We start from the raw sequence: 10289 nt of genomic DNA, 5'->3' as shown, positions 1-10289 counted from the left end.
GGTCATTAATAAACAAGTTGAAATGCAAGGGACCTAATACAGAGCCCCGCGGTACTCCACTAACAACAATGGTCCAATTAGAAAATGTTCCATTTACCACCACTCTTTGTAGTCTATCATTAAGCCAGTTCTCTATTCAGGTGCAAATACTATGTTCCAGGCCAACATTCCTTAATTTAACCAGTAACCTTTTGTGTGGCACTGTATCAAATGCTTTAGCAAAGTCTAAGTAACTCACATCCACTGCCATCCCAGAATCGAGGTCCCTGCTTACCTTCTCATAAAAAGAAATTAAGTTGATCTGGCAAGATCTTTTACGCATAAAACCATGCTGGCATACACTCATAGTATTATGATTTGCTATAAAGTCCAGTATCTTATCCTTTAATAACCCTTCAAAAAGCTTTACTACTACTGACGTCAGACTAACTGGCCTATAGTTTTGAGGCTGAGAACGGGATCTTTTTTGAATAGAGGCACCACATTAGCAATTCGCCAGTCTCTCTGCACTATGCCAGATCTCAATGAATCCTGAAAAATTAAGTAAAGAGGTTTGGCAATCACAGAGCTAAGCTCGCTAATTACCCTGGGATGAATACCATCTGGCCCCAGACCTTTGTTAATCTTAACATGTTCTAGTCTCTTTTGAATTTCCTCATGTGTGAACCATGCATCATTAGTTGTATTACTAGAATTGGGACTATTAAGAAGGAAACCTTCAATTACTGGTTCCTCATTTGTGTAGACAGACGAAAAATATTTTATTTTGTTTTCATCAACCAGCTGACCCCCCTCTGAAACTAAAGGTCCCACCCCTTCCTGCTTCATTTTTTTACTATTAACATATTTAAAAAATAATTTTGGATTCTTTTTACTGCTTGCTGCAATATCCTTTTCCATATCAATTTTAGCTTGCCTTATAGCTTTGTATGATTTATTGGCCATTTATTGGATTTATTATCAATGTTCAAGCAAATTTCATTTTTTGAAATGTTTAAAATATGTTTTAGAGACCAATGTGATTTTTATTGCAATCTAATATTTTCCCACAACATAATGGAGTTTTTCTAATTCAAATGTTTTCAAAAATATGCAGTGAAAAGACTTTAAATTCAGGAGGTTGGTTGGTTGATTGATTAATTGTCAGATTAAAGTTTATTTTTAAATTTAGCTGTGAAAACTCCTTTAAGGGTAAGTCCACACAGGGCGTTTTGGGGAGATTTGGTCGCCTGGCGACTAATTGGCTCGTTTTTGCGGCGACCAATCTCCCCAAACGCCTTCCCTGACTCTGCGCCTACTAAAATGAAAAAACGCCGGTGCTAATCTAAAGCGGCAATTCATTTTCCGAAGTTGACCTGAAGTGGAAAATGAACCACCGCGTGTGATTAGCGGTTGCGCCGGCGCAGAGTCAGGGAAGGCGTTCGGGGAGATTGGTTGCCGCCAGGCGACCAAATCTCCCCAAAAGGCCCTGTGTGACCTGACCCTAAAGGGGTTGTTACTAATTTAAATTAATTTTGTTTCCTTGACACTGAGCACTTAATCTGTATTGTAATTATATTTTATATTTATGTGTATTGTATTTTTAATAATGAAGTTATTGTTACTTTTTATTTCATTGACCCCTTGTTTGTTACTACTAATTTATTGTTTTGCTGTACAGTGCTTTGCCTTCAAGGAGCGTTATACAAATAAAAATATGCATACATACATACATACATACATACAACTTTTAGGGCCAGATTTATCAAAGGTCAAAGTGAAAATTTTAATTAAAAAAAATCAAGCTAATTTTTGTGTACTTCAACTAGGGAATAGTCCAAATTAGATTAGAATTTGAAAAAAAATTAGAAAATTAGAATATCTAAATTTATGATGTATTGTCTCGACTTCAACCATTTGCCATCTATAACCTGCCAAGTTGCTGTTTTGGCCTATGGGGGACCTCCTAGAAGCTATTTGGAGTCAATTGGTGGACTTTGAAAAATCAAAGTTTTGGGTTTTTTTGAAAAACTTCGATTCGTACGATTCTAATGCACTATTTCTATGATTCATATGATTCTAATTTGGACGAATTCGCACGAATACAGACTATTCACCTGCAAAAAAAACTTCGATTTTTTAAAAAAATAAATTTCAGTTGGTCTTTTTGAATTCGTATTTCGAAGTTTTTCAAATTCGACCCTTGATAATTCTGCCTCTTAATATGTAGAGAGTGAAATTCTGAGACAATTTATAACTGGTTTTCATTTTTATTATTTGTGGTTTTTGAGTTATTTAGCTCAGCTCTCTAGTTTGTAACTTCTGGAATCTAGTTGGTAGGGTCCAAATTACCCTAGCAACCATGCATTCATTTGAATAAGAGACTAGTATATGAAAATGGAGGCCTGAATAGAAAGATGAGTAATAAAAAGTAGCAATAACAATACATTTGTAACTTTATAGAGCAATTTTTTTTTATAAGGGATCAGTGACACCCGTATGAAAGCTGGAAAGAGTCAGAAGAAGAAGGCAAATAATTCAAAAACTATAAAAAAGAAAAATGATGACCGATTGAAAAGTTGCTGAGAATTAGCCATTCTTTAAATTACTTAAAGTTTACTTAAAAGTGAATACCCCTCTAGAGCAGCATCATACTCTGCAAACCCTAAATGGTTGTGGAATAAACCTGAAATGATAGCCAGGAGTGGATTTACTTTAACATAACCCCTGGGAGCTGCCCTGCCCCTGATCCACCCCAAAGTTCTCTAGTGCTCCCGGCATGCACCAGCAACAGTCAGATAGTCCTGGAAAACAACTGAACATCCTCAAGACATGGAGTTCGGGATCATCTGACTCCTCTTCACACATTTAGAAGGAGTCATCACCAGCAATCAGACTCAGCTCTCCCTAAATCAAAGTCTCATGCCTTCACATGCAAATCCTTATATACCATAATAAACTCTTTGTCATATTTGTTTCATTTAAAAGAGTTTATGTAGACAGAAAGGATTTCAGTGATGATATAAAAATAATTTGAATATCCTCAAGTGAACCAGCAGAAATGTTGGTTCAAGTTAAGGTAGCTTTACCACAACATGAAAATTATCAGAAAAAAGTGGTACAAAAGGTCATTTTGGTAAGTCATTTAACTGCCTCCAAACCCTCAAGTTAGTAAGTATGTTTTATAACAATTTAGGTTCTTACCAAAGTATAAATGCTAGCACAAAATGGCACATTTTTAAAGCTGTATACTGTACATTGTGTAATACATGGTGTATAATAAATAATTTATTAAAAATGCTCTTGACTTCACCCATGAATTAAGTATATGTATTGTCATAGAGGACTATAATAGATAGAACTATGCATTGTGATAGAGCATTATCATTTACAGAATGTGTTTACAGCATGTTAAATAGATAGTACTAAAACAAGCAACTTATTACAGATGTAAATCACAATGTCAATCTCTACCATTAGGGGGTTATTTACTAAAATCAGAATTTATCTCATATTTTATTTTAAAAAAATCACAACCAAACTGCCAATGACGATTATAGATTATTTATTAACCAAAAAACTTGGATTTAACCAGATCATGGAAAAACTCAATGAAAACAATCGAAAACCTGTATCACTCAAATTTTTCGGGCTTCTTCCAGAATCGTACGAATTTTTGGAGTTTATGCCCAAAACTCCCTAAAAAGTCTGATTTTCAGGCTACACCCAGCACATACAACGAGAACTTCATATTGAGATAGGTGCCTCTCCCATTGACTTATACTGGACTTCACTGGTTTGAGGTGGTAGATGTTCAGATTCAGGTTTTTTGTAGCATCAGGGTTAATAAATAACCCCCTTAATGTTTGAAAGCATCAAGTTTGGATATACAGTATACATATTACATACTGTATCCTTCCATCACTTATTGTCACTTATATTATTTAAGATTCGAATTGAACTTTTCATCCATATTCATGTCATGATTAAAGCCTACATTTAAGTCATTCTAAGATATGTCAGTAGAATCCCCTCACTGCAAGGCTTTGTGGGGACATAATATTACATAGCAGAAAGGTTGCCCTGTAGGTAAGTTTTCTCAACATGTTATACTAATATATTTATTACATTTATTTATATAGCTCCATAATATTCTGCAGCACTATATATAATGGTACATTACAGCGGATACAGTATATGATGAGGGACCTGCCTGCAAGTCTTACAATCTATAAGGGTGGGGAAGTAAGACACAGGGAATGGAGAGTCCATGTTCTACACCTTGTTCATGCCTGATAACTAAACAATCCACAGTGCAAAGTACTACATGGTGTGACCTACACCATACCAAGCAGGGGGAACCTGGAAGATACCACAAAATTCTCACTTTTGGTTAGCCTCAAAGTTCTATATATATGCATGTTAGTGCAGTAACTCATAGTATCCATAAGTTTTGATTAATTTTGCGGCATGAGAAAAATGTAAAACTAGGAAGTCTATACTTTCGTCTCTACTGGTTGCCCAAATACATGACTTTATCTATACAGGCTGCCCCAACCTTTTTTTATCTTCTCCTGGATTTTCTGTTTAGTAAGAACCATACAGCCCTACCTAATTAGGAAATGTAGCCTTAAAGGAACACTTTAATCTCAATCTGTCTTTAAGACATTTGTGTAGGATAGTGGAGTAACCATGCTGGCATAGTGGGTGTATTGTATCTGTCGGTATAGGCATTGAGAAAAACAAGAGTTGTTTCTGAGGAGATAGTCAACAAGTATTATGAATAGTAACTCTATAATGGACAAATGGGGGGGGCTTTCTGGCTTCTATCCCTATCTTCAGACGGACTGGCCACCTTTTATACAACAAATTCCTTGGTAGGCCCCAGTCTTGATGGATGAGTTAAAGCATATTGCTTTAACTCAGTACTACCTTTTACAGGTTCAGGGTTGTATTCCCATTTATTCCCTGTAGTGCTTTTATTTTTTTCACATACAGAAAAACAGTGAATTTCTCAGGATTGCTATATTCTTTTGTGTATTCTTCTTCTTGAATTTCTTACAAAAGAAACATATGATAGAAAGTGCCTGGGAAATGCCAGATCATAAAAGAAACTCAAAGGAGAAAGATAGGTGTAAGACGTGACTGGAGAGTCTTCCCAGCTCTTACCTCCTGGCGCGTCTCTCCTCGTGTGTGCACTTCCGAGTTTGGGTGCTAGTGACACTGGTGACATCACGAATTGGCGCCGAATTTGAATCCTTGGCGCCAAATTGCCGTTAAAAGCCTAGTCCTCTATTTTGATAGTGCCCAAGCTGGCTTCACTTTTTTGATCCTGCCGAAGCTTTATTGTTGTATTTGAATTCCTGTTTTTTGACTCCTGCCTGACTTTTTGACTACAATACCTGCCAACCTGCCTTGAACCTTTTGCCTATATCTCGACCACGTTTTCTCTAAATTCTTGCCGGTACCTCGTTTACAGACTTATTTATTGTTACGCACTTTTCCTTGTTAGTTTCTGAAAACTAAAAGGGCGTTGATGAACACCGGAATCCACAGGAATTCCCTGTGCATTAGAGTGTACCCATTGATGAGCAAGGGTCCTGATAACGTGAACGTTACAATAGGAAAAAGATCATTTGGGACTGATTGTGTTGGGAAAAGACAGATGCCAGATTTATTGTCACAGATAGTATAGGAATACAGGTATGGGATCTGTTATCCAGAAACCCATTATCCAGAAAGATCGGAATTACAGAAAGGCCAACTCCCATAGACTCAATTTTATCCAAATAATCCAAATTTTTAAAAATAATTTCCTTTTCCTCTGTAATGCAGAGGAAACAGTACCTTGGACTTGATCCAAGATAGAATATAATGAATCTTTATTGGAAGCAAAACCAGCCTATTGGGTTTATTGAATGTTTATATGATTTTCTAGTAGATTTAAGGTACAAGGATCCAAATTTTTATCCGGAAAACCCCAGGTCCCAGACATTCTGGATAACCAGGCTCGTATTTGTGGTGAGGCCACAAAGGCCCAGTCCTAGGGCAGCAAAATATTAGGGCCCAGACATTTGCTGAGGAGCATTGGGATGCACAGTTCCCCAGTGCTCCGGCATGTGCGGGCGACGGGCGCTAGGGGCATGTGGTCGCGTGAAATCCGGCCCGGTGGATAACAGGTCCCATACTTGTATATAGAGCTGGCTGGGTGAGTTTCTCAGGATGAATTTGCACAGTGTAAATGGGAAAATGAAAGCTAACAACAGTCATGAGAATCTTTTTGAAACAACAACAAAAATAAATAATGCAAAATACACTTAATTTTTTTAGCAGGTCAATGATCTGAAACACAAGGCAAAAGTAACACTGAGTACTGCAGAGTGGTTCTCAAACAACTAAGGTGAATGCCCTGCAACGGCACAGTCAGTCACATCTGTGATCTCAATACCAATAGACAATCTGTGAAAAATTTGAAAAATAGGCAAGAAAATAATCATATAACCATTTGCCTCAAAGAATGGCTCTTAAACACTCCCAAACAATGTATAATGCAAGGCAGGGCTGGATGCAATAGTGTGTGTGTGTGTGTATTCACAGTGCTTAGTATTAATATCCACGTAACCTTAAGGTTTAATTATTTACAGGAATGGGATCCCTTATCTGGAAACCAATTATCCAGAAAGCTCCCAATTACAGGAATTACAATTACTAGAAGGCCACAGACTCCCTTTTAAGCAAATAAATGTAATTATTTTTATTTATTACTGTTGTTCCTCTGTAACAATAAAACAGTACCTTGTACTTAATCTCAAGTAAACTGCATAAATCCATATGATGGCATAATGAGTTCATGGGGAGGCAAATTTATTAAAAGTCGAATTTAGAAATCATGTGTCAGACTTACCGAGCAGGAGGGAACCACTGGCGTTGAGGAAGACAACCCTTACAGCCCCTTCTCCAACACACCCTCAACTAGGTACAGAGGGAGGTTAGAGCAGGTGAGGTATGGGAGCCTGTAAGTCTTTAAGAGGGAACACCAACCTCGTGAAGTACTTCCAGTGCTGAGTCTTGCGGCTGCAGATGAGTACAGAGAAGGGTGAATTAATGGTGTAAAAGCTGTGGCAAGAAACTGTAGAAACGTGCGTGGATTTCGGCAATCACCTTAATGTCAGTCGCAGGTGAACATAACCTAAATGGGTGAAGGTCAGCGCAGACAGGTAGGAATGGTCACAATCACAGCAATATACACGAGCCAGATGGGTGTCCCAGTAAAAGACAGACGATATTCAGAAACAGGATCCACAAGGGTTAAACTGAGGCGTAGTCGGTAGGCAAGCAGGATTGGCAACAATAATCAAGTCCATGCAAAGTTTCAGGGGTTAATGCAGTAGAACGTAACAGGGACAAGCAGAGTCGGCAACAGGGAATCAAATCCAAGCAGAGGTTTCAAGGGTTAATGCAGGAGAGTAATCAAGGCAATAGCAGGGTCGGCAACAGGGAATCAAAGTCCAAGCAAGGGTTCCAAGGATTAGGATAAAGAGAAGTCGAGGCAAAAGCAGAGTCAAAACCAGAATATCAAATAAGAATTAAGTTACTCACTTAGAGTTTTAGCCAGAAAACGTCATCATGTGAGGTTTTTCTAACTATATTAAATTCGAATATACTCAAAATTTGATTGGGGGGTTATTTGATAAAAAAATCAAATATCTAAAACTCGCACAAATTTTACCAACTCAAAGCTCTACTTTACCGACTACACCCGATGCGAGTTTTTCCTGAAAAAAACTCGAATGTCAGGAAGGCTAGTAACATGTTCAAATTGGTCCCTGGACCTCTCCCATTGACTTATACATGAACACGGCAGGTTTTAGGTGGTGAATAGTCAAATTTGCATTTTTAAAGGCCAGAGTTTGATAAATCTCGAAATTTGAATTTGAATTTGAATCGAGTTTGGATAATTCACAATTCAAGTTTGAGAGGTTTGAAAATAAAAATTTGAATTTTCAATTTGAATTTTCAATTTGAATTTGAATTTTCAATTTGAATTAGGATTTTCAATTTGCATTAGGATTTTCAATTTGAATTTGAATTTTCAATTTGACCCTTAATAAATCTGCCCCCAAATGTTTAAGGGGGTTATTTATCAAGGTACGAATTTTTCTAACAGATCAACTCCTACTGCCTGAATGGACCTTATTTATCATTAAAAAAGTCCGAAAAAACTGTGTCAGGCAAAAATCTGATAACTTCTGAGCTTTGCCCGAAAAGTATGAATTTTTCGTAATTTTCTGCAAATACAACGAATTTTTCTGACTTTTTGGTCCAAAATCCCCGAAATTATTGGATATCAGTACGGACAGCAGCGCAGACACTGGAACCTTCCCCATTTACTTATACAGGGCCTCGAGAGCTTTGAGATGCCGTATTTTCGGAGTGGACTTTTAAGACCACCAGGCTTTAATAAATTCCGAAAAGTTTGTATTAACTTTTTTTTGTCTGAAAACGACGAATTGTTCGGATTTCATTTATTCGGAGCATAATAAATAACCCCCTTAATGTTCTTTAGTCAATTTAAGATATGGAGATTCAAATTGCAAAAAGACCCCAAATCCCAACCATTCTGAATAATTGATTCCATACCTGTATTAAATTATTTTTATTGTTATTATATATTCATAAAGTATATTATATATATATTTATAAAGTGCCAACATATTTGGCAGTGCTGTACAACTAATGGGTCCATACATTAAACATGCAGATTTACATACAAAAATACAGCCAATACCCATGCAAGAGGTAAAGCACTGACCAAAACAATGGGGGGCCTGCCCTTCATGTGTTTTCATAGGAGCCTCCTGGTGGTCTCCTTGTAAGTTTTCTGAGAGTGGTGTGGCTCCATGCTCTCCGGTAGCTTTTATTTTTGGCTAATTTGGTCTCTATCAGGTATAGAGGGTTAACTAAAAGGAAAGCTGACCATGCAGTTGCAGGGGGGGGGGCAGTAGTGTAGGGGACAAAGAAAGAGGGCAGTGAAATACAAATAGAGCCCATCCTATGCTTCAACCCTATGCTTGAATCACATGCCAGAGTAGTAAACAATGACATCAAGTCACCTCACTTCCCTCTACAATGGCAAACAAAGACATGTGAACAAGCATGCAGTGACACCACTGGGGGGGAAACCAGGTATACAATGAGTGGTGGTGGGTGGACAAGGGCCCAGACTAGGGGTAGGAGCCAGAAGAGGCATGTGCCTAGCGCACACCCCCCCCCCCCCCCCGTCCCACTCTAGGAATGTTGCCTACAGCCAGTTCCGCCCCTGAAACAAGTTGACAAAAAGGAATTTATCACATAATGTCATGCTATACCATGTTAACTTAAATACATGTATAAGAATATAAGCTATTGTAGGGGACTGGAGATTTAGTCTCCTTATATTGAATGCAGAGACCGTAGGTTTTTGACAGCTAAGTGCTTTACCTAATTTACAGTTGGAAAGGGGAAACTATTTCCCCATCCTGGGTTAAAGTCGTTTTATGGCAGTTCATTAACCGGCCAGGAGGTGTCATAGTCTATAAAATAGAAAGCCAACATGTGCTTGGCCTCTTTGGCTCTCACCTTTTGTAGGTGGATGGAGGTAGGCCCAGTAGGTGAAGATGTTATTGTTATAGTTTGCTCTAGGAGTGAGACTTAGAATCAGGGTAGCTAGTGATCAGCCTGATGCTCCAACAGGAAAAGTAGAATCCTCAGTATGCCTCGAACAAAGTAGGGACTGTACAGACCTTTCCAGTGAGACTAAGTTTGCAGACCCCTGATTTGGGCAAGCACTTCTTTAAATTCTGTTTGTGAGTAACTGCTAAATAAGTGTACTGCATCTATCTGTGAATATCCTCCTGAAGGTTGTTCTACATACAAGGTTGTTCGACAATATTTATTATTGTCAAGTTAGTTATCCTAACATTTACTGAACCAACATTTAGTTAACCAACAGTATTTTCAACTTATTATCATAATCATAAGCTGTTCCTCATTCAGTTATTAGCACCTATAAGAACATATCGCAGACCCAGAATACTTTCATTTTCCACACCTGCAGGAGGCATGCAAAATAAACTCTAACAGAAGAAGAAGAAAAATAATTCAAAAGCTAAAAATTGCTTATAATTAGCCACTGTATAACATACTAAAATTTAACTTAAAGGTGAACCACCTCTTTAAGATGACATGCAGACAAACTTAAGATTTCCATTTAGTTTCTTTTTTTATCTTATAAATTAATCAATTCAGAAAGACATGGCAGTCCAGAAGAG

This window comes from Xenopus laevis, chromosome 4L (assembly GCF_017654675.1).
Source record: "Xenopus laevis strain J_2021 chromosome 4L, Xenopus_laevis_v10.1, whole genome shotgun sequence".
Lineage (NCBI taxonomy): Eukaryota > Metazoa > Chordata > Amphibia > Anura > Pipidae > Xenopus > Xenopus laevis.
Note: the sequence above shows the minus strand (reverse complement) of the source record.